General features: G+C 46.0%; 1 protein-coding gene across 2 annotated transcripts in view; it reads right to left on the bottom strand.

The window, feature by feature from the left end:
- The window catches only part of DOP1A (DOP1 leucine zipper like protein A), a 1,012,538-nt gene that overhangs the window by 37,692 nt on the left and 948,647 nt on the right, over positions 1–26,199 (bottom strand). The gene's annotated exons all lie outside the window — the stretch shown is intronic.

Genomic DNA, 26,199 nt, shown 5'->3' with positions numbered 1-26,199 from the left:
TCATCTTGGGCGTGACCTTGATTCGGTCTTCGAAAGATCCGTCTATCTGCCGCCACTGTCGATGCAATTCCTCTTGGAGAGGTCTCATTCTGAGTCGAGCCAGTGGGACTAGATGGAGTGCAGAGGAACACATCCCTAGCAGGGAAACAAACTGTCGGACCGAAAGAGACTTTTTTGACCGTATGTGACTTGCCAGCTTTGTGATCTTGTCCTGACGAATTTGGGTCAAGAAGGCCTTGCACTGAGAAGTGTCCAGTACTGCTCCTAGGAACGTCAGAATTTGTTTGGGTTGCAGTTGAGATTTTTTGACGTTGAGGGTCAGGCCCAGATTTGAGAACATTGATAGAGCACTTTTGACCGATTGCCTTGTTGAAGTTTTTGTTGGACTCTTTATTAACCAATCGTCGAGGTACGGGAATACTTGGATTCCCTGTGACCTCAACGCAGCTGCAACCGGAACTAGAGTCTTGGTAAAGATTCTCGGTGCAGATTTCAGGCCGAAAGGGAGCACTTTGAATTGAAAATGGACACCAGCCACTGTGAATCTCAGATACTTGCGGTGGTTTGGATGAATGGGAATGTGGAAGTAAGCGTCTTCCATATCCAGGGAAGCCATGAAATCGCCTTCCATGAGGCAATTGAGGACATCCGTGAGCGTCACCATGCGGAAACTCTGCTTTTTCAGATATTTGTTTAAGTTTCGTAGATCCAAAATTGGACGACACTCTCCTGAAACCTTTTCCACAAGGAAGAAGCGAGAGTAAAACCCCTGATTTTTCTGGGATGTTGGAACTTTTTCTATCGCATTTTTGTGCAGCATCTTCATGGCTTCCATGTATAACAAATGAAGACGAGGAGGGGAGGGACCCCTGGGCGGTGACGTTGGAGGTTTCTGCAAGAACTCCAGAGTGTGTCCGTGTTTGACTATGTCCAGAACCCACTGATCTGAAGTTATCTTCCGCCACTGTTGATAAAAGGCGGAGATCTTGGCGCCCACGGGGAGGGAAGGAAGGGAGGATGGTGTCCGGCAAAACTCACTGGCGTTTATTTGAATCGCGTCCCTGGTAGTTAGAACGTCGTTTCCCTCTTTGACGAGAGAAACCCGCTGACGATGACTGCCGATAGGACTGTTGGTAGTACGGCTTATTCTGAGGTTGATACTGGCGGTTTTGCTGATTTTGATAATGTCCTCTGGAAGAAAAACCACGGCCTCTTGCTCCTCTGAAAAAACCTCGCTTATACTGTAGTGTACCAAGCGATTTGGCCGTATCAGTATCCGTTTTGATTGCAAGCAATGCGTCATCTATGTGCTTGCCAAACAATAACTCGCCATCATAGGCCATGTCAAGTATTTTGGTCTGGACTTCAGGTCTGAAAGAAGTCGCCTTGAGCCATCCTTGCCGTCTGAGAACTGCCGCTCCGGCCAATTGTCTAAAGGCTGTATTAGAGACATCGAGGGCGCAATCGATAATCTCCGAAGCCGCCCGCTCGCCTTCCATGACAACCTTCCGGACCTCTTCTACACGGTCCTCGGGAACCAGGTTGATGAATTCCGACAGATCTGACCACATTTGTCTGTCATAACGTGCTAAAATTGCCAAAGAATTAGCAATCTTAACAGTAGCAGCGGCATTAGCTGAGAACTTCTTCCCAATCGCCTCCAATCTCCTGCCCTCTTTGTCTGGAGGTGTTGAAATTGGTGCCGCCGGATTCTTGGATCTTTGTTGAGCCGTTTGTAAAATCACTGAGTCAGGTCGTGGATGACCAATCAAACATGAAGGAGTATCCGGTGGTGCTCGGTACTTCTTGTCGACTCTTGGAAGAACCGCCGGGATGGAAGCTGGCGTCTTCATTATATTAATCCCTTCTTTCCAAATATATTCAATGATAGGGATAGATCTGGATACCCTTCTATACCCTTCTTTGAAATCATGAAGAAAACAGTCAGTCTGCTCAACCGAAACTGTAATTGCAAATCGAGCAGCTGCCCGGTGCATGATGTTATGAAAACCTCCTATGTCTTCTGGCGGAGAATCTGAAGGTTGTGGCAAATTAGGAGAGGGCATAGGAATGATGTAATCATTCCATGGTTCCGTAGGCGTGGAATCCGGAAGTTCACCATCCTCTCTTTCATCCTCATCTGGAGAGGAGACGTCAACATCATGACCTCCAGTCCCGGGGTCAACATCCTGCCTTGGAGAGTTTGAAGGATGTGGCGGGGAATTTATCGGCATGTCTACTGGCACAGGATTTGGAGTAGGCAGAGTTGGTGGAAACCTCTGACGATAATCAGCCAGCATTGCCTGCAAATCATGAATTAGAGAAGACGGAAGATGAGCCGTGTCTTCTGCGTGTTGTTGCTCCTGATGATAAGGAGTAGCTAAATTCTCCTGATAGTAATGAACCTCATCATCATCTTCATCCTCTTGAAATTTTATGTGTAACTGGGAAGGGTGATGGGCCACTCCAAAAGGCTCTTCATCATCCCCTTCATCATCAGAATCTTCCTCCACGTAGTTTTCCAAAATATGCGAAGGCAAGAGGGGAGACAAATGAGAGTAACTCTGTCTCTGAAATGACTTCATCTGGAAATGGGTATACTGTACCCTTACTGGAGATGTGGGCAATAAATGCGTAGACGGCACATTCAAAGAGGCCAGCGCTGCTGTCGACGGTAGAAGTGAAACAGATGTGTGCGTTGCCGGTATTGTCGTCGACGGTATCGTCATTGGTGTTGTAATCGTCGACGAGGACTTTTTTGAAGCCGTCCTAGTAGACGGGTCCGTCGACGGACTCTTCGTCGTCGAGCTTGTCGTCGATGGAGCTGAAACCTTCGTCAACGGGCTCGTCGTCGACGGGCTTGTCGTCGACGGGCTTGTCGTCGACAGGGTCTTCGTCGACGGGGTCTTCGTCGACGGGGTCTTCGTCGACGGGGTCTTCGTCGACGGGATCTTCGTCGACGGGATCTTCGTCGACGGGATAGTGGAAACCTTCGTCGATGGGGGAGCCGTCGACGAGACCGTCGACGGAAGCGATGACGAATGTTTCGTAGATGGTGATTTGGTCGTCGACGGAAGACTCGTCGACGACGAGCTTTTCTTCGATGATTTTTTATCAGAAGAAGAAACCATGACGGACATCACAGGAGAAGTAATTGCTGAGGTGGTAACAGTACTTGAAGAAGTAGAGGACGTAGAATAGGTGGTGACAGTGAGAGAGGACACCAAAGAGACAGCTTTAGTGCGGACTGTACTCACAGTAGAAGACTCTGTTGACGCAGCACTCTTTGTGGACTCAGAGGGTTTATGAGAGAGTTTAGGTTTCTTCAGTCTCTCAGGAGAACACCTCTCTTTGGAACTGGCTCTCTTACTTGAGGTAGAGGCTCTGTCCTCGTCATCTGTGGCAGACGACTTCAGCCACAAAAGAACTCTTGCCTCTCTATCCCTGATGGTCTTAGGAGGGAAGGTTCGACATATCCTGCAATCCTTCACAACATGTGAAGGATGCAAACAATAAATACAATCAGAGTGCTGGTCGTCCACATGTACCCTCTTCTTGAAGCAGGAACCACAAGCCTTGAAAAGAGCCTTCTTTTCAGACATCTTGAAGAGAATAGAAGAAATTTTGAAGAAAAACTGAGTAGGCACTCAGGGAGACTCCCTTACACACGAAGTGCGGTGAAAATCTGAGGAGAACTGCCTGGGCTGGGAAGGTTCTAGAGGGTGAGGTTAGCTGATTGGCTGAGGCTACATTTTCAGTTCTTTTTACATAATGAGGTAGATAGGCTGCTAAGTTTTGGGCCTAGTTGGGCCTATATCCTTTTCTAGCCTACTACTAATGGTTTTTAGGCACTGCTATTATATATATAATTTACCGTGGGACTCCCGCCTCGACGACGGGGAATGATTCAGGCATGTGAATCTATGAAAGATACCCCAATACTGGATAATAGGGCTAAGCTACCCTCCTTTTTTCGTTATAAGGAAATAGGTGGAGTAGACTCCCATCCCTTTTTTGAGGAAGACCTGGTGCTACTGCTCCTACAAGGATGAGCCTATATAATCCCCACAGAACCTCTTGGGATGACTGGATAAGGCAGTACAGGAGTAGCTGTGCGAGCTGTAGAACATAGCCATTCTTCACCAATTAAATCTTTCAGAAATTGGTGGTTATAGGTGTCCAGTAATGGCTGTGGACTGAAAACTGTCTATTCCCCTTGGGGATGATACAAGGGCTATTTACAGTGTTCAATCATAGAAGCTTTCAAAAACACATTCATTTCAGATGACAGAAATTGTGACTCATTGTCGCTTACATTGTGTAGGGGAAAGCCTTCCCATGCAAAGACTTCCTTCAGGAAATCCAATACGTTCTTGGTAGTGGGACTATCCATAAATTTCAAATTAATCCATTTGCTAAAGTAAGCAATACAGACAATGGCATATCTCATTTCAATTGGTAATTTGTACATTGGCCCAATGAAATCTATTTCCACTTTTTGCTATTGACCATCAGGTAATGGTACTGGAGTCAATGGACACGAACGTGTATTCATAGACTCATCTGCATCCTTACATATGCAACACTCTGTCACAAACATTTCCACCATGGTCCATAATTGGCCAGCAGCACTCTCATTCTTAACCATATTTTAGTGCCAGTCATGCCAGTGTTTGTCCATTATGAGCTAACTTAAGAAGTTGTAGTCTCAGTGAAGAAGGGGGCACCAGCATCTATGATGGACAATTCATCATTGATTTTCCTTTAAGGATATAGGGCATTATTAAACTGTTTCTCCTTAGGCCATTCTTTCACTATACAGTTAGAAATAAGTGGATACTGAGTGTCATTAGAAATAGGAGACATCAAATGCATCCTACTCAATGCACTCCTGTATCCATTATCACCCGACAAGTAAGCAGCAGCACATCATTATCATTTCAACGTACATAATTCTCATCTTCATCATTATTGCATAGAATATGTGATTAAAAAAACCAGCAACATTTGATTTGCTGGGTACATGCTCTACATGATATACATATTCATGCAATTAGCATGAAAGTTTGGGGACACGAGGAGACACCTTATCTGAACTACTACCGCATAGTATACTCAATAGTGGCTAAAGGTTTGTATGAATTAGAAATTGTTTACCCGACAAAAAACTACAAAATGTTGCCACCTCCCAACCACTCTCAAGAGTTCTCTTTCAATTACTGAATATTTGTGTTCCGGTTCATTTAAATGCGTGCATTTTCTATTTCTTCCTTTAATAAGTGCATACATTTTCACAGGCATTGTTCCAAACAAAGTCAATCTCTCTTTTTTTTTAAAAAAGAGCATAGGTTTACTTTATCAGAGTCCTTTTGTTTGAATTGTGAATAAAATGTACATAACCCCATAAAAGGATCTTGAGTCATCTTTGGGTCAAGGTTTTGCAGAGCTGACAATTGCTGAGACTAGGCTAAGGTTCAGTTTCCCTCCATCAGCACTTAGGACAAGATCTAAATATATAATTTTGCTTCTGAAGAATCTTCACTTCGCTTTTCTATCAGTGAATCCATAAGACTGTGTGCATTTAAGGACTTCTCTTGAAATTAGCTGATGACTCATGGACTTCAGAGAAAATGGAAACTTAGTCCTGAAATGCTTTACCAGCACTCATGCCATTCAATAATCTGTTCATGATTTTTTGAGAAGCCAGTAGGTGTTATAAACGATGTGAAATTACGTGAGTTTTTATGCAACACCACTTGGTGATACGTAGCAGTAAAATCAAGTTTGGAAAGCACTTTGGCATTACGTAGGGTTAATATTAATTCGTGAATATGAGGCAGGGGCTCTGTTTACACAATCACTTGTCGATTGAGTCGTCATAAGTCTATGCATAATCTGATGTCACCAGATTTTTTCATGGCAATCACAACCAGAAACATCCATGAAGATGCGTGAATAACTTAAATTACTCCTTCTTCAAACCACGTGTCGAGAATAGATTTAACTTCTTCCCATACAGACATCAGCAGATTCTGTACTTTTGTTTGACAGGAATAGCATTCTTTTTAAGTTTAATGATATGCTGGAATCCTAGTTTGTTTTAGAACACACAGTCAAATTCATGTAACACTGCGTCAGGATATGTTTCAGTCACAGTAAATAACTAAGATGCTTAGCAGGGATTGATTAGCATGCATAGCCGTCTTTGCTCCAACCACCCTAAGATATTCACGTCTTTATCTATTACATATTTCTTTGTTTTAGTTGCTTTTCCTTCAAAATTGACAGATGCTTGAAAGATAACTTCAAGACATATTTGTGTCCTCGATAAGCTCCTGGAGTAATTTTATTTGGTTGTAATGCTTCCTTTTCAGGAATCATGTTGTATTCCTTTCTTGAAATAATTGTGATATTGGATCTGGCATGGACCAAAACTTCTAACTGATGTTCATTCACTTGTACTCTGTATTTAGGTTGGTCATGTTGATCAATATTACTGAGGAAGGTTATCATTAAAACTAAGTCTTCTAGTTTCTCATCAATACTGCTGCATGCATTGTCCTCCTCTTGGATTGCAAAAACGTTTTTAGGACGTGTGCTTGCTTGACAAACCTTGAAAAAAGTATTCCTTCTACCACACTTGCGTCAATCCTCACCTAAAGCAGGGCAATTCTCATAAAATGCATCATGACTAGTAGATACACAGTGGTAGAATTGCATCTTGTGTAGCGTGTCTCGCTTATTTGCAAGCAAATATATCCAGCGTTTTGTTCTAGAATTTTCATTCTTGTCATGTTTCTGAACGCGTATCAAGTTAATTTAGCTGGATACAGTGTCAGGCTTCTTCGACGTATTGATGGCTTTTGCTGAGCGCTCACAACTTTTGACAGTACTAAGGTAGAATTTTTGAGACATAATACATTTTTATGCGGATTCACACAAGTAGTGTGAATAACTAAATGGTCCTTAATCATTTCGTCTGGATTCTGGAAGGCACATGAAGAAGATAACAGATTTGCCCTGGGCTTGGTATTGGTAATAGAAGTTGTGACATAGCATTATAATGCTGAGGGTTTATCAAAGTAATCTTCGGTGTTTTTCTTTGCTTCTATGAATGAATTACAACTTGCTTCTCCTTCAGGTTTTACAGCTGGATTCACATCATCAAATAGATGTCTTCCTTCAGTGCATGAACTATTGTAAATAAGAGGTGTTTTGCATTCTGCACTATATTCCAGACCCTCTATAGCCACCGGATGCAATTCAAAACCTCTTACCTATTGCCCCCATCGTCTCAGGAACCAAGTTCAAGCACAGAACTCGGCTGCCTGTGAGCACACGGCGTTTGTTTTTCACGAGGCGCTTGGAAGCAAAGCCATACGGACTGGTCACACTGATTGCCGCCGGAGCTGAAGGTGCCAAACTTTTCCCTTTCCGGAGCCAGAGCCGCCTTGCACTTCCCTTGCGGCCGGCCCCGGGTGCTGCTGGACATCTCCTTTTTCGGCCGGAGCCGCCAAACGTTGCAACGCGGCCGGATCCGCCAAGTATCCCTCGCGGTCGGAGCCGCAAAAAACATTTCTTTTGCGGCTGGAGCAGCCAAGTATTTTCCCCGCGGCTGGAGCCGCTAAAATATCTACAACGCGGCCGGTGCCGCAAACACCATTTTCCTCGCGGCCGGAGCCGCCAAGCTTTTCCTTAGCGGCCGCCAAAACATTTCCTTTGCGGCCGAAGCCGCTAAATATTTCCTTCGCGGCGGGGGCCGCTAAAAAACATTTACAACGCGGCTGGAGCCGCCTAACATTTCCCTCATACCTGAGGGAGCTCAAGGGTAACGAACCGACAGAAAGCCAGAACGCCATTGCCTAGAGGCGGACGCAGCTCCTACGCTGCCGCCGCCGATTGTGAAGGGGTGGCGGATTGCCCAGTCCCTGGTTTTCATCGGCGGCTAGTCGGCTTGGTTGTCGGCTGTCGACGGGGCTGCTGGGTCCCTTTGTGCGGCGGTGCAACTGATCGATCACGCGTGTGAGGAGCAGCCACCACAGGCGGGTGTGGGCGCTGAGTGGAGCGTGGTAGTGACACCACCACCGGAGCCACGCTTCGCCTTGCCTCGCTGTGCTTGGTTTCTCCACCGGATCTACCGGACCTGCCAGTCTGTTGGAGCAACTGAATTCGCCTCTGCAGCAGTACATACAATTCGCCACACGCCACACGCAAGAGGAGCAGCAACTGCAGCAATTGCAGAGAGCAGAGCAGAGAGTGCTGCCAGATCGTCGCTGAGGGAAAGCGGAGCTGTGCGGTCACGTCAGAGCGGCGGAGGAGCAGCGTGGTGTATTAGCCATTAACGGGACCGAGGACCAGGGACCGGGAGTTAGCAGCGGCAGCCGGTCACGATAACGGTAATCGGAGACACACTGCAAAACTGAAAACTCCGCAGGTCCGCGGCTTCTGGCGACTTCTGGCGATCCCCCACCCCCAGCCCTCAGCACACAGCACAGCACAGCAAGTCTACGTGGAGGACTAGATCAAACAGAGGGCTGAGGGGTTAATTGGCTGACTACCCCCCATAACCCAGCTCAACCCAGCACAGCACAGCTCAGGCCAGCCCAGCCCGTGAAGGCGCCACCAGCACCGGCAGTTCCGGCAGCACCGGCAGTACCGGGCAAGACCGGGCGGTACTAGGGCTGCATCAGATACACGCACCAGGACCAAGCCGGTGAGTGCTGTGCTGGGGGGTGCGTGGGGGTGTTGCCAAAGGTGCCAAAGGCCCAGTGTTTTTGCAAGCGAGCCAGCAAAATAACAACCAGCGACAAGACCAAGCGGGGAACCTGGGCGTGGCCTACATTTCACCTCTCCGAAACCTAGATAGAGCCCGGCATCGAGGGAGCAGGGCCATCGGCCAGTGAGCACCCTGAGCAGCCCCAGCTTTTCCCCCCAGCTTTTACCTTCTGCCGGTTGTTTGCAACCCAGGGTCAAATAACCCCAACATGAGATCTGGAACGATCCGAGGGCACCAAACGAACAAGGGAGGGCAAAATAAGCGAAAACAAAATCCTAAGCCATCCAAGGAGGAAAAAGAGGTCCAAACAGACACATCTAAATCTATAGCGAAGAGCCCAGTACTGGACATAATCGATTTAACGGACTTAACGGACTCAAGTGAGCCAATACAGAACCAATCTGCTACTAACAAACAAACAAGAGATGCGATTAACAAAGAAGGGAGTATTAAAATGAACAAAACTTTGGCACAGCCTAAAATTTACACAAAATTCTGTTTTCTAAAGAACCCAGGGGACGCTTTATTCTCAAACATCAACAAAGTATCAGGCCTTCAATCGCCTCTTGAACCACTCCAACTAACCCTGCACCATCAGCCCAGTGATAAGCAGCCCCGACTGGACGACGGCAATAGCAGTAGTATTGGTAACAGTAAAGGAGACAATAGCATAACAGCTATTATATCACCCCAAAATACATCAACACCTCAGCGCAATAACATTAAACCGGGGCAAAAGCCCGAAACGGCAGGTACCCCGGCAGGACGGAAAACGACTATAGATGCCAACTTAATCCAAGTACACTGGCCAAATAAAGCCAAGGACATGTCGCCATCAAAACTGGAGGAGTATATTTTTAACATCAACATCAATAGTAACATCGAGAGCGCCAGTACGAGCAACGAATTTGGCCACGGGGGCATATGCAACAAAGGCATATGCAACAAAGGAGAGTGTAAGAGGAAAGAGGAAACCGCTATCGTATCAGCGCGGCCAACAGAAACGGAACCCTCATTAGCAGTCCTTGACATCACAAACAACGAACCCACACTAGTACCCAAGGCGTCAGTAGGGACGCGAAACAAAGACACAAGCCAGAAGAATCTCACCCCAGAGGTGATTGAAATCTCTTCTTGCCTAAGGAAAGAGGAGTGGGAGGAACTCATAATGGCTTACCCTAAAGACCAGAGTATTAGTAGGACGGCCAGTGAGACATCAAAAAGTAGAACGGCCTGCATGCAGACAAATATAGCAGGAACGGGCAGGCCGGAAATAGCGCAACCCCTCAAAGAGCCACCCGTGTCCCAAGAAGCGGGGCTTAAAGAGAGTCACGGAAACCAGGATGCAACTCCAGCACAAGCCAGACAAGAAAGCGTATGGCCCAGTCTCCTCAATACAGTACAACTTCTGGTGGATGCAGTCCACTACCATTCGGAGAAAATGGATACCCAACTAACGTTATTAGACACCCTGGCTGTATTCGTAGTTGCAATAGATGGAAAGCTGGGCACGTTAAACTCGCTTCTCCAGAGTAAACTTGACCAACTTGAGGATTCCAAAAGGAGAAATGGCATCGAGTGTGATTGTGGCCCAATCATCGACAAGCTGGCCACCCTGCCGACATTAATGACAGACTTATGCGGTCAGCTCAAACGATCTGCCGAACATAGTCAGAAGATCAGCTTCGATGTACAGGGGCGCCCTAAATCAAATGATATCGGAGAAGCGACCACTGCAAAAGCAGGGGCGGCTGAAGCAGACATCACCTTCAGCAAGGATACAGCTGTCGAACGGCATGGCAAAACATCGATGACTGGCGCCCAGGATCACCCCAGGAAGAAAGAGACAACCCAGGACACAGGGGAGAATAGAATGGAGCCAATAAAACCTCCTGCAGTGGGCGCCGAAGACGCTGACACAAACCAGAAATTAAACGCCAAACAGAGGCGAGCGAAAAAACGTAAAGGGAGGAAATACAAGCCTTGCTCGAAACGTGAAGGCTTTAGGCAACTCTTTGGGCAAACTAACCCTGTAGAACTAAGTACGAGCAATCTGGCGGAAGCAACAACTCCAAATCGTGATTACGATGAAACGAGCGGCACACCGGAAGAAAATGCCCAACTAACAAACACAAGCTCAGTGATACCAGCAGCTGATCCACCAAGCAATCAAGCTGCTTTGCCTCAACACTGTGGGTCCATCACTTCACCGGCTGACACTGGGTCACGGAACTGGCAAATATATAACATCCAGCCTCGTATAGAATCCATGGGAAACCCAAAAGCCTTTATAAGCCCAAGGGAAGATAAAACAGGAAGACAAGATGTAGGACTCACTGAACAACAAATACTAACCATCGCCAAAGCAACCGCGTCAACTCATCTACAGGCAGGCCAGACAGTGATAACTGCTCCCGTAGCCCTGATTTCAAAGACGCAGCAATCACGCTGCATAACCACTGGCTTAACCGTAGGTGCAAGGGATCAAACCTAAGCATGGGAGCACAACCGAGAGGGCTATCGAGCATTAGTAAACACATTAAGTGGCGAGAAGCGGATACCAATACCAAATACGGACAACGTATCTGGGGGTGTAAGCAACCAAGGGAAAGATTCGGATGCCACATGGTTCACCCCAGACTTTACATCCAAAGGAAGCCACAACATCCTCAATAGAGGCAATATCTTGCGATTACTGGCCCACATCCCCTCACTGTCATCCGTGGCAAGCTCTGACCTGAAGTCTATTGAATTTATAGCGGTGGAAGGCACAGGAAAAGAGGCGACGAAGGCGATTTGGGCTACGGCAGACCTGGCACAAAAGATCCTTACGGAATCCGAGACCTTTAAAAAATGGGGCATTACGACGAAGCCTTTTACAAAGCCAGGATATCCGGACGTACTGTGCTCTGAGAGAAGCCTGAACTCGAGGGAGCACGCAGAAGGTAGAAAAATCTCGGTTCTCAGGGGCGCTGCCGGGCCAAGCTGTATTGGCAGAAATGGTTTCATCTAACTTGCTCTCGGAGAACAACACGGAAGACAAGCTCCAAACAGGTGGCAGGAGCAAAGACGGTTCGTGAGAACCATAACAAAGAGCAACTGACACGCGGAGCGGATAACAATGGAGCACTTACAGAATCAATTGTGTATATGTGCCTGGAATATAAATGGCCAAGCATCCAAAATGCTGGATTTGGATTTCATAGATTACATTCGATCCTTTGACCTAATTGCGCTACAAGAAACTTGGCTTGCCGAGCCCCCGCACCTTCAGGGGTACCTACGCTTTTTTTCTGGCACTAAGAGCTTAGCCAAGTATGGGCACCTAAGAGGAGGATTGGCAATATATGTGGCTACAACTAGCTTTGTGATGGCAAAAGAAACTGGGCCCTCGGTGACAGCTGCACTCGCAGTTAACCTGACTCTGACAACAGGCTCAGGCAATGCAACTAACAAGTGCACCCTGGTCAATGCTTATATCCATCCCAAAGGAAAGAAAAAAGCAGGGGAGGACTTATACGCCTTCATAGAAGAGTGCATTACGGGGGGAAAACTGCGAACCTAGTTCTCACGGGGGGATTTCAACCTCAATCTTATGGGAACAACACAAGAGGAGGGAATTATGGCACAAAACACATCTTGGGCCCTACCACTACAAGGAATGCCACAAACAGCCAAACAATCAAAACTGGGGAAAACGGTACATGAGGCATTAGAAAATTTCAACATCAGGGCACTAAACGGCAGGTTCGCAGGGGATAACCCGCCAGCCTCAACTTTTCATTCAAGAAAAGCGAACAGTACAATAGACTATACCTTCATGTCACTTCCACTTTTCCAACATATAATATCCTATCGGATAGGGAACCAAACAGATAGTGACCACTGCCCTCAGGAAATTACCATGGACCTTGCTAGACCAACCTACGAGCGTTCGACGGCTCCTAAAGAGTCCATCTATACCGTAAACTTTAGAAAGATTAAGTATTCAACTGCAACGGGTGAAATATTGATAGGACTGGCAAAACAACATTACATGGAGCGTACAGGCCCCAATGAAGTAGCGAAATGGGTGCAGTTTACTACTACCCTGGGGCAACATGCAACAAAGCCCAAAATGCGTACAAGGATGAACAAGCTGGTATCCTTCCTCGAGCATATAGAGGGAAAATTAAAGAAATTAAAAACTCAATCTCTAACTTAATGAGAGCAGTACAGCTGGATCACAACAACAAAGAGAAGTCGGAACAACTTACTAAATTAAAAGCTTCGTTGAAAAAACTAAAGTGGGAAGCAAACAGAACTATAGAGGAACAACTATGGGCAACACTTCATGAGGACATAAAAAAGAACGACGGAGCAAGGTTCTGGAAAACAATAAATTCATTAACGCATCCTGCAAAAATGGAGATCACATCAAACATCACAGAGGTAACCTGGGCAGCTTATCTTGATAACCATTTTAATCGAGACCTGTCGGCTAATAAGAACACGAGCGAACCTATCTTCGGAAAAGCCCAGGATGTTGGTCACACGCTACAACGGTGCCCAATCGATCAGGACACGGTGGGTGCCACAGATCATATATTACTGCAACACAAAATCAAACGGCAAATAAAGAAAGGAAGACGGGAAGGTGCGCCGGGTCCAAACGGGATCCCGCCCGTCCTCTTCAAACAAGATATGGACTATTGGGCAGCGGCACTTGAACCCCTTTTTTGGGAGATCAGGTACACTAATATCTTGCCAGACTCTTGGAAGGGCTCCATCATTGCCCCCATATATAAAGCAGGGGACAGGGGCCTCCCTCAAAACTATCGGCTAGTTGCCTTAATCGATAACGACGCAAAGTATTTTGCAGGGCTCATACTGGAAGAATTACAGGCATGGGCCACGAGGAAATCCCTTATACCCGTCAACCAAACAGGCTTCGTCAAATCAGTGGGAACAACAGCAAACATATTGACTATGGGCATGCTTATAGACAAGGCAGAGACGAAAAAATTGCCCCTACACCTCTGCTACATTGATTACAAAGCGGCATTCGACAACATCAACCGCAATCAACTATGGACAAAACTAAATGGCTGGGGCATCCCAAAAGTTTTGTTGGAGCTGTTAATAAACCTACACACAGACACCTGGATTCAGATCAAGGTGGGGGACGGCTCAATGCTGTCAAGGCGGATACAAACCAACAACGGCCTTAAGCAGGGCTAAGTATTGGCCCCCACATTGTTTAAACTGTACCTGGGAGATCTGGCGCCCCTATTAAACAACTGTAATTCACACTTGCCAAAATTAGGAGGCCTCAATCTACCATGCCTCTTATATGCAGACCACCTGGTGTTAATAAGCCATACAAGAGTAGGGCTCCAAAACCTCTTAAACACAACCCAGAGATATTCCGAGTCAAATGACTTAACAGTGAACCTCGAGAAAACACAAACAATGACAATCAGTAAGAAAAAAAAGAAGAAAGCTTTCTCGTGGTTCTGGAATAACACCCGCATCAAAGACACCTTGTCGTACAAATACCTAGGTGTGAAGATAGATAGCGGTGGCCAATTCAGCGCACCAAGGGCTAGTATAAGAGGTAAAGGCCTTGCTCTGGCAATTGCATTGAAAACACTGAACAACAACCTTTCCGGCCCTTCTCGAACTCCTTTATTACATGTCATACGTGCCAAACTGTTACCAACACTAACTTATGGGAGCGAGGCTCACCGAGGCAGAGATGCCACAATACTTGACAATACAATCGTGTCGGCATATAGAATCATCTTCAGCCTCCCAAAGCGATCCTCCCCAGCACAGATCAGACTGGAATTTGGAATCCGGGTACAGCTTTTGGCACGAAAGGGGGCATACATCTGCACATGGGATAAAGTGAGAAAAACGACCGAAGGAACCCTGAATGAATATTTATGGAAGGAGCTAGAGCAGTCCCAAAACTCAACAGCAGCAAAATACCTGGCAAAAAGCTTAGAGGACACCGGGCTGGCAGAGCTCTGGGCGTCCCCCGCAGATCATAAAACATTTAACAAGCTGGCAAAGAAATCGATCAAGCTACAGTCGTGGGTCCAGGACAAAGCCATCCTATCAAAAAGATCCCACGCATGGATGGTATTAAACACATATCAGACACAAGTCTCCCAGCCTTATTTCGGTCTGGGTTATGCAAAAAAAAAAAAAAATTGACCTTCTTAAGATATAGACTGGGCTTGCTACCATGCATTCAGCACCTTCCTCACTGGCTGAGATCGAAAGCAGGAACACTATGTCGGCTATGTGGCATCGGGGCAGAAGACATGCTGCACCTGCTATGCTCGTGTGAGGAACTGAAAGAAGAAAGGAAGTTCCTGCTGAAACGCCATTTTATTCTACAGGGGGTACGCACACGAAGGAGCGCAGTGCTAACCTGCTTCTCAGCACAGGACCCTCAGCTGAGCTGCAGCTTTGTGAAATTTTTAAAAGCAGTGGAAAAAAAATGACCAAAAATTGACCCATGAGAACTCAATAAATTAGAACATCAGTTCGATTGTGGAAATATTTAAGCCGCAAAATTTTATGTAAAACATGAATGGACTAGTAGGCCTAGAAAACGGATGGGAAGTATAGCATGGCCCAATATAGCCGGCCTACAAACAAAGCTTGCTTTTATGTTGAACTGTTTATTCTTATTTCGCTATTGTATAGCTTGGTCTTAAACGCATGTCTTGTTATGCTGCATGTTAACTTTTCTTATTATGTTACTGTATCGCATTGGTTTTAATTAACTGTGCAATAAACTTTTTTAAAAAAACATCGTTCTCGTGGTGCTCCTGATACTTTCCATGAAATTGGCAGACATTGCGGTAGCGTTCATTACTCCTGTCATGCTGAGTAAAAGTAGGCAAAACAAACAAGATGATGGACGGAATGTTGCACAATGGCAAAACATTCACCCCCAGTCACAGATCTGGGTTTAATCCATCGTTATTTTGCTCACCAAGCCACCCCAGTTCAGACATGGCCCTATGCAAATCAGTCTTGACCCTGTGCCTCATGGGAACAGTCCAGACCGAACTGTCACGCATGTCTTCCCTGGATCGGAATCAAGCATCCTAGGACCGGTTTCTGGCTATCAGCCGTCTTCAGCCAGGATAGCTTGACTCCAGTGGCGTAGTGAGCACGGGACCCACGTCTGGGCATACCCTTCCCACATAGGGTGAACAGCAAAACACACAAGATGATGGATGAATGTTGCACAGTGGCAAAACATTCACCCCCAGTCACAGAGTAAAAGTAGGCAACATTACTATAGCACAGCTAATGTAGCGTTACTGTTAGGGGTAAGGGTGTCAATACAGCTCTCTACAGAAAAATATAATGTGTTCTCCCTTGCTCAAGTAAGAATTAATTTATTTGTTTGTTTGGTTAGTTTAAACCATTACAGAATAAAAACAGCATAAACAGTGCATTAGTGGCACACCGGAACCGAGGACAAATGACGGCAAATACTGTCTGGCACGTACGCTTCCAAAAGTGGCTGGAATTATTTGGCAATTAAAGAGAGTATAAATGCTGCACCCTCCAGACTCCTCATACACCACGGAGCCGCGGAAGGGACACTGATAGGCTGATAATTACGTCTTGACACTATGTGATTCACCTTTACAGGTCACGATCTCCACATCAAGAGTGCCTTTCTTTAAAAAAAATGTGTTTGTATTTTTGTGTTCTTTTACAGATTGAGATTGAAGGTATTACCTTGTTCCAGGCCGAGTACCATAGTAGGCACATTTGGCTTTATTCTACACATAATATTATTTATGTATAGGCCGTATTAGACTGTCGCATGTGAGTAGGGTAGGGATCGGTGCACTCGTCCTGAAGAAGAAGCTTTAGGCTTCGAAACATGTTGACGCACACAGGAGGTTATGTACATTAAATAAACGAAACCTCCACCACACTATTTTAACAATACCAGCACAGAGGTATATTAAAATTCTTTTTAGCCCTCACATGCCAGGTATTTTTTAACACTCACTTACCATTCACTTCTGACTCTACCACACACTACCCTCGCACACCACACATAGTGATTACATCAGTGCTCCCGCGTACTCGCTGGTTAGAAGCACGCTGCATCCCGTAGAGGGACGCGAAGACCTCTATGATGAAGCATGACACCAAGGACCCTTCTGCTGCGTGAGGGGTATTTAAAGAACACCATGTGCTTCCAACCATTGTAGGAAACACATCTCACTCCATACCCGTTTCTCATTTTTTCGCCTATCTTGCTTGGGTAGATTCTACTTGTTTATAAACTATAGTTGGGGAGATTGAATCCGCCTCGTGTGTCTATGTGGACACGTTCCCTCTCCACTCCCTCTTTTGATATATATGGCCTCTGCTGATAGGACATAATAACTTCCCAGGAGTGCCTAAGCCAAAATATTCATGTTAAGCTGGCGCAAATAATATCGTACTCCCTTTCTAATACTTGGCTTGAAGACATTTCGGGATATGTGTGAGTTCAAAGCTCTATAGCATTCAGTTGATTGCAAGATTACTCAAGGTACAAGGAGTGAGGCTGATGGACCACACCTGAGTGGATTTTATGCCATAAAAGATCCTTCAAGGTTTTTTCCCTGGCCTGCAGGAGTTTGGGGCAAATATTTAAGAATGCACACACCTGGAGAGAGATTTTCAGAGAGGATCGCGACTGCACCTGAGATATAGACCTTTCATCTGTGTATGCTAAGGTATGGGGTCCGCTGCAAACACTAAGATCTTCTGCTATATAATCACTTTGCTTCTGTAGCAGTGGAGGGGGTAAGTCTACCCTGTCTAGTATCATGACAGCTCATTTTATGGATTACTTACTATGCTGACCGTATTTGTGTTAGGCATTTTCTTACTTATTGTGGCATGTATGTTGCAAACTAGAGCACAATAGTTCAAATTAATATTTTAAACTTTTCTCTTGTGCCCGTCAGATCATATTGTGGACAAGTCAGAGTGTGAGAACGAAAGGGTGTGTCCTGTCACCGCGATTTCTGAGAGGGTCAGTAGTGTTGTGTTCTTGGGTGTCTAATTACTTGTTCCTCTGTGAGTGAGTAGCAGGGCAAGTAAAACACTATAGCTAGTCGGTCTCGGGCTCATGGGTTCTAAGGTGGTAGGATGACTCAGTCCCTGCTTACTAAGGTTCTATGGTCCCAAGCATGATTCTGTGACTTCGCAGAATCCTTGCAACAACCAATCAGGTTCAGAGATGTTAGCACTGCTGGTTCTGCTTGTTCCATTCGCCTGCCGAATGACCAAGGAACAATAGTTCTCCGAGTTACTCTTTTAGCTCTCATAATGGAGCTTAGCCTAAAACTAACTAATATGTTTGGTCTTCCCAGCCCATACTGCTTATGTTCCAGTTTGGACTCAGTAGCTAACTTTTTGCAGTCTCGGTTTCTACTCGCTACTCTCAAGGAGATGTTCAAGGCCTTCATCAGTCTTATGATTGTAGGAGCAAGAGGAAACACTCTTCAGTGAGATGAACGCTGTGCTTTAGCTGCTGTGGCGCAAGGAAACTTTGCCAGTAGCTGAGCTGTTAGACTGTTCCAGTCCTTGATTGGAGACATGTTCTCAGCAGCGGCCTATTTGATATTCTGGCGCATTCTGCCATGATTTTATGTGTGAGTTCTCCCTCCATTGGACCTCCTAAGATTGTCAGTAAAAGCTCCTTTACTTGAAGCACAGGACTGGGCATTGTGCACCATGCTGGTGTTCGGTCTCATAACTTGGGGACAATGGTTGCTCTTTGAGTGGGACGCTATGCTGTAGCATTCTACGGGGCATAACATTTCCACGTTCCACATTGTGTAGGCAAAATGGATTAGTTACTTACCTGTAATCCTATTTCTCTTCCAGGGGTATACTCATTAAAGTCATAAGCACTGAATTATCTCCGCCCATGAGCGGGAACCCGGAACACATAACAATATACATATATATGTGTAAATATATCAAAAAGTACATAGTACTAAACTAATTATACACATATACATGTATAATAACCATAATATGCAGCCTAACATATATACATAGGCTAATAAAGCCAACATTACACACGTTCTGAAGCATGAAAATATGCTGTATATAAATGCAATAAACAGGCATGAGCCTAAAATGCATTTCATAACCATGAAAACCTTTTATTTTCATCAAAGAACCTGTTGTAAACAGTTATTAGCCTAAAAGGCTGCATATGAAAAATTGTCTGTGTATAGAAAATCAGACTGGCACCCTGCCTTTAAGGCCCCAGAGAATCTGCACACTTTGCCTTTAAGGCCTCTAGGAGAACTCTGTTCCCATCATGCACCACAGGTGACAGTTAGGTCAGTTCTTTTGTACGGTACAGTAAACTTTTAGCAGGAATCTGCACATAAAAACTTCATAATACATATTGAAAAACTTCAATGCTACTGCTCGCCCGGGGAGGCGGGACGGTGCTTATGACTTTAATGAGTATACCCCTGGAAGAGAACTAGGATTACAGGTAAGTAACTAATCCTTCTCTTCCAGGGGATACTCATTAATAGTCATAAGCACTGAATAGAGTAGCAAGCTCATACCCACTAGAAGCGGGCGAACAGATAAATGCATAGCTGCACTGTTAAAAATACAGTGTTTAACTAGAAACAGCAAACACATTTCTGAGTGATGCTTGTCCCACTTGTGCATCAGTCTGCGCATCAGAATCCAAGCAGTAATGGCGTGTAAACGTATGCACTGAACGCCAAGTAGCTGCTTTACATATCTCTGACATAGCCACATTCCTAAGGAGAGCTGTGGTAGCAGCTTTCCCTCTCGTAGAATGAGCCCTAGGTCTACCTGATAAAGACTTGTGGGCTAGCTGATAAGCCAGAAAGATACATGACACTATCCATCTAGAAATGGATCTCTTGGATGCTGCCAAACCAGTATTCGTAAGACCATAGTTCACAAACAAACGGTCCGTGTGTCTCAACGACTTCGTTTTATCTAAGTAAAATTTCAAAACCCTCTTTAGATCTAAGGAATGCAAAGTCCGCTCAGCCGGACTCGAAGGGTTTGGAAAGAAAGTAGGCAATGTTATGGATTGGTTAACATGAAAATCCGACACCACCTTTGGCAGAAAAGCAGGATGAGTCCTGAGCACCACTCTGTTTCCATGAAAAACTGTGTACGGTTCCTTGCAACACAGAGCCTGAATTTCGCTCACTCTACGAGCAGAAGTGATGGCCACCAGGAATGCTACTTTCCAAGATAAGTGTTGCAAAGACGCTTTATGTATGGGCTCAAATGGTTGACCCATCAACTTAGTCAACACCACATTAAGCTCCCAAGGTGGAGAAGGAGACCTGACTGGAGGAAACACCTTCCTTAACCCCTCTAGAAAATCCTTCACCACAGGCATCCGAAAAAACGATATCTGTGTTGGCGATTTTCTATAAGCAGTTATTGCAGCAAGATGGACTTTAATAGAACTAAACTGCAAACCAGACTCAGCAAGGTAAAGAAGATAAGGCAAGATCACCTGTTCTTGACCATGAATAGGGTCAAGACCTTTACTCTGACACCAAAGGTAAAAGCGTTTCCACTTAAATCCGTAGGATTGTCTTGTAGAAGGCCGCTTTGCCTCCTTAAGAATGTTCATACACTCCGGATTCAGCTGTAAATGCCCGTACTGGATGACTTCAGGAGCCATGCTGCCAAGCGCAGGGAGGGCAGATTGGGGTGAAACACTCGCCCCTCCTGTTTGGACAGAAGATCCGGGCGACAAGGCAATCTCCTGTGTGGCCTGATTGACAACTGAAGGAGATCTGGGAACCACCACTGGCGTGGCCACTCCGGGCAAATCAGTATCATTCTGGAGTTGGTCTTGTACATCCGGCTGATCACTGCTGGTATCAACGGTGTCGGTGGAAAGGCGTACAGCAAATTTTGATACCAGTCTATCAAAAGGGTATTCCCTTGAGACCCTTTCTGGGAGAACCTGGACGCGAAGACGGGGCATTTTGTGTTTGCCGCGTCTGCGAACAGATCGATGTCTGGTGTTCCCCAAGCCTGGAAAATGCTGTGCGCGACGTCTTCGTTGAGAACCCACACTTTGCCTTTAAGGCCTCTAGGAGAACTCTGTTCCCATCATGCACCACAGGTGACAGTTAGGTCAGTTCTTTTTTCCGGCTTGTTCTGTGAGGAACCTGGAACTTGAGCTCTGCTCATTTGTAGTATTTTTCTGTCAGAAGTTGGTTTTTTCTTACCTTTTTTTGACAAAAGATTATTTTGGTGGTGTTTTATATCTTGTTCTGACTAACTGTTGGTGATTTTTTAGTCAGAATGCCACCTTTATTTTACAAATGTCCTTCCTGTGGGAAGAAGATGTCAAAAACGATCCACACTCTGTTTGTGTGGTGTGTCTTCCAGCTTCTCATAAGGTGGAAGATTGTTATCACTGCCTCAACCTTTCTAGTAGAACTTTAGGAGAAAGGGAGAAAATGAGGTTGCTGGGCCTTCTGGAGAGAGAAAACCGTGGTGAGAAGAGTTCCAAGGGCTTATTATCATCTGCTAAGCCATCTTCTTATCCTAAACGTCGAAGATCAGCGTCTCCAGAAGGTAGAACTAAGAAAAATCGACTCCAGGGAGCGTCGCCGTCAAAAAAGGTGCGGTTGACGTCGAGATCCAGATCGCCGTCAGCATTGTCGGCGTCGAAGAGGGCTCCGTCGACGTCGAGAACTCCGCCGGTGAGGCAAGGTTCAGCGGCTCGACAGTCGCCGTCGAAATCCTTCTCGACGTCGAGACATCTGGTGTCGATTGCTGTAAAGACGACGTCGGGGGCGCCACGTTCGACGTCGAAGACTCGTGAGAAGTCGACGTCAGGGAAGAGAGGCGTCCGACGTCGAAGGATGGTGTGTCGACGTTGAAGGATGGTGTGTCGACGTCGAGGAAAGTGTCGACGTCGAAGGATAGACCGAGGTCGAGAGAGAAACTTACGACGTCGTTAAAGAAGAGGTCGACGTCGAGAGAAAGGACGGCGTCGAAGGATTCGACGTCGAGACCTAAAAAGAGAAGATCAAGGTCTCCATCGCGACATAAGTCGAAGCATGGAGTGTCTAGGTCTCCCCCACCTGAACACGGGTCGGCGGCGAGACTATCAAGACCGGCCTCTCGGACCTCAATTAGGTCTTTGTCGAGGTCAGACATCAGTCCAGAACATATGTCTTCTCCGCGAGACCAGCAAGACGACAGGTCTGCGGCGGGGCAAGAGATAGTGCACCAGGACTCGTCTGTGGTGGCTCATTCGGGCTCAACCTCAGGGCAGGTGTCGGATGACAGACAATTGGTGCCCAGACAACGGACTCCATCTGGCTCATTGGTTTCTGAGCACAGTGTAGTTTCCAGAGCCTCCAAGTCTTCAACTGGACTGAATATTGTGCAGGTGTCACCTGAGGCTTCACCTGAGCGTGTAGGGCGGCCTATTAACTTGTCACCGAGGTGGCTGGAAAGCCTGAGACATTGGAAGATGCGTCCAGATGCAGGACTGATGGGGATGAGGGCTCCGGTCCCTCAGACGGAGCTGCATAGAAGATCACGCTCGAGGTCCTTAGTGAGAGAGAAATCACGTTCAAGGGAACGAAGGAGGCAGCGATCGGCAACTCCTCAGAGGCGGAGTAGAACTCCTTCACCATCTTCTACGTCATCTAAGTCTTCTTTAAGATCTTCATATCGAGACTATTCTCCCACAATTTCATCTACTCCTCCGTCCAGAGTGTCTCCAGTGGATGATTTGGGCACATTTAATGATGTGTTGTGTCGTGGGGCGAATAAGTTCAAGATCAAGATGGCAGTTCCTCAAATAGCAACGTCAGTCATCTTTGAAACCCTGCATCACAAGACGACTGGTAGGCCTCTTCTGCCGTTAGTGCCTGGGTTGATAGAACCAGCAATGAGAACATTCTTAACTCCGGCCACGGTGGGTTCAGGTCCTTCTAGGATTGCAAAGAAGTACAGGGCTCCAGCAGAAGATCCTTTATTTTTGCGTTCTGACCCTCCTCCAGATTCACTTATTGTGTTGGCAGTCAGAAAAGCACATTCTGCAGCATCTACCTCTTCTGCTCCACCTGAAAAGGATAGTAAGAGTATGGATTCCTTGGGGAGAAGAATGTGCAACACCTCAGGTTTGGTCATGAGAGTGGCCAGTGCGTCAGCCTTATTGGGCCGCTATGATCGTCTGCTCTGGGACTCAGTGGCTCGTTTTGCAGATAAACTCCCTAAGGAGGATCAGAAAGACTTCCTGGAAATAGTGGAAGGAGGAGGATTGGTGGCTAACCAGAGTATTAGTGCGGCTGCTGATGCGGCGGATCTGTCAGCTCATGGTTATGCACATGGTGTTTGTGCTAGACGTACGGCTTGGCTTCGCCTTACGGGGCTAAAGCCGGAGGCTCAGAGGAAAATGGTAAATTTACCTTTTAATGGTTCGACTCTGTTTGATCTCACGCTGACGACGAAATGTCTAAAATGAAAGTGGAGTTGGACACTCTGAAGGCCGTTGGTCTTGAAAAGAAAAAAGACTTTAGACGTCGGGGTAATTTTCGTCCCTTTGACAAAAGATCTTTTCAGCAGAGGGGCCAACAGACGAATTGGTCCTCGCAAAATCAAGGCCAGAATCAACAGAGGTCGCAATTCCAACAGCGACGACCTGGACGAGGCAGAGGCAATGGAAACAGGCAGCAATCCTCTGCTACCAAGCAGCCTCAAAAACAATGAACGGATGCTTCCTCCACAACCGTGTGCCACTCCGGTTGGAGGAAGTATTGTGTGGTATCTGGACGAGTGGAAGCAAATCACAAAGGACAAATGGGTGCGGAGTATCATTCAGAGCGGGTACCTTTTGAGATTCAAGAAGCCACCTCCTGTCATACGTCCTCTAAAGATGGTTCAGTGGAATATAAAGCGCTTGCAACAGGAAGCGAACGTCCTTCTGAAGAAGAACGCCATAGAACCAGTACCATCTCAACAGAGATGTCAAGGCCTGTACTCTCGATTTTTTCTCGTAAAGAAAAAAGGTCCAGCTATGGAGTTCAGACCCATTCTGGATCTGAGACGATTGAACAAATTCATTCGGAAGTAGAAATTTCGAATGCTGGCTCTTCATCAGATCTTCCCTCAATTACACCAAGGGGATTGGATGTGCTCCATCGATCTGAAAGATGCTTACTTTCATATTCCGGTATCCAGAAAACATCGCAAGTTCCTCAGGTTCCAAGTAGGGGCTCATCATTACCAGTACTCAGTACTCCCTTTTGGCCTGAGATCAGCTCCCAGAACATTTTCAAAATGTATGGCGGTAGTTGCGGCTTGTCTTCGAAAGAGACGGATTTTCATATATCCGTACTTAGACGACTGGCTTCTGAAGAGTTCATCCCCATCGCTACTAGAAGAGCATCTATCGATATGCCTCCAACTCATGTGCAAGTTGGGTCTGCAAGTCAACTACAAGAAGTCCATAATGAATCCCACCCAGAAGATCCACTACCTGGGTGCACAACTGGACACAGAAAAAGAAAACGTGTGTCCTTCGGAGGAGAGATGGTCATCTATCAAGGCGAAGTGCGTGCTTCTCCTCCAGTATGCACGTCCGACAGTTCGGCAAGTATCCTCTCTCCTGGGGTCCATGGCATCGTGCATATTCATCGTGCCAAACGCACGTTTGCAGATGCGTCCTTTGCCGCAGTGTCTGGAAGATCAGTGGAAACAGAGGACGGGATGCTGGGAGGATCGAATTCATCTCCAACAGTCGGCAAGAGATTCCATTCGGTGGTGGATGAAGAAGGCACACTTAATGAAGGGAGTTTCTTTTCATCAGGACCCACCAACGCAGACTCTAATCACAGATGCCTCTCTCCTAGGTTGGGGGGCACATATGGGCCCTCTACAGGTACAAGGGCTATGGTCAGACTTCGAGAAAGGATATCACATCAATCTACTCGAACTCAGAGCGGTCCATCTTGCTCTCAAGTCCCTGGCTCCATCTCTACAGACTCGGTCCCTCCTGGTGCAAACAGACAATACAACTACCATGTATTACTTAAACAAGCAGGGGGGTACCAGATCCAGGACTCTGTCCATAGAAGCCCAGACCATCTGGCATTGGTTGCTTGCACGAGACCTGTCCATAACAGCAGTTCACCTACCAGGGAGTCTCAACTCACAGGCGGACGGCCTCAGCAGAGACTTCGTCCTTAAAGGCAGGGTGCCAGTCTGATTTTCTGTACACAGACAATTTTTCATATGCAGCCTTTTAGGCTAATAACTGTTTACAACAGGTTCTTTGATGAAAATAAAAGTTTTTCATGGTTACGAAATGCATTTTGGGCTCATGCCTGTTTATTGCATTTATATACAGCATATTTTCATGCTTCAGAACGTGTGTAATGTTGGCTTTATTAGCCTATGTATATATGTTAGGCTGCATATTATGGTTATTATACATGTATATGTGTATAATTAGTTTAGTACTATGTACTTTTGTGATATATTTACACATATATATGTCTATTGTTATGTGTTCCGGGTTCCCGCTCATGGGCGGAGATAATTCAGTGCTTATGACTATTAATGAGTATCCCCTGGAAGAGAAATGACCTTTATTTATCGTCTGATCTTGTCCATTGAGGCAGAATATCCTGCGGAACCCTTCCATTTAAAACTTTAGAGCCCAAGCTATTGAGCTGCATATTCACCAGTACCTCCAGTGGATTCCGTTGATTTCCCCTTGGCTTGGTCTGTTCAAGAATACTCCAGAAGCATCCTTGAACCTGCTCTGAAGCCTCATCATTACTATTTTGGACTAAATTCACATTTAAATACCGGGTTATTATATAATCAGTTGCGGGGTGGCCCCTGCCCAGATCACATAATACTCAAATGAGCTGGGTCAATTTAGAATTTTTTTTCCTTGAACAAAGGTTGATGAAAATCTTAATTAACAGGAGCGAACAGTTTGGTCTCCAGTTTGCAAATGTTACTACTTGAAACCAGTTCTCTTGCCTGTCTATGCTTTCTATTAGAACCTTGCGATTCACAGGAATGTACAGCGAAAAGCCTCCTCTAGGCCTGCTGCTTTTAGGCGTTTTAAAAGCAAACTTGTTGAACTCAATTATGGGTCACTGCTCAGTGGTCCAGGCTTCTTGAAGGATGACTATTTTAAATTGCCCCAGTACGGCTTTATGTATTATTATACAATGGGATCACTACCTAGGTATGTCAAGGATCAAGGAGCGCAAGCGTGCAGTGATTGTGCTCAATAGCAAGCAGAAACAATCAGAAGAACTGGATGGGCTGGGCAGATGACCAAGCATTAGAGTAAGGTGGAGCTGAATGGCAAGTAGAAGCGCAGTCAG

Source organism: Lissotriton helveticus, chromosome 6 (assembly GCF_964261635.1).
Source record: "Lissotriton helveticus chromosome 6, aLisHel1.1, whole genome shotgun sequence".
NCBI classification, from domain to species: Eukaryota; Metazoa; Chordata; class Amphibia; order Caudata; family Salamandridae; genus Lissotriton; species Lissotriton helveticus.
Note: the sequence above shows the minus strand (reverse complement) of the source record. Positions and strands in the feature narration are given on the sequence as shown.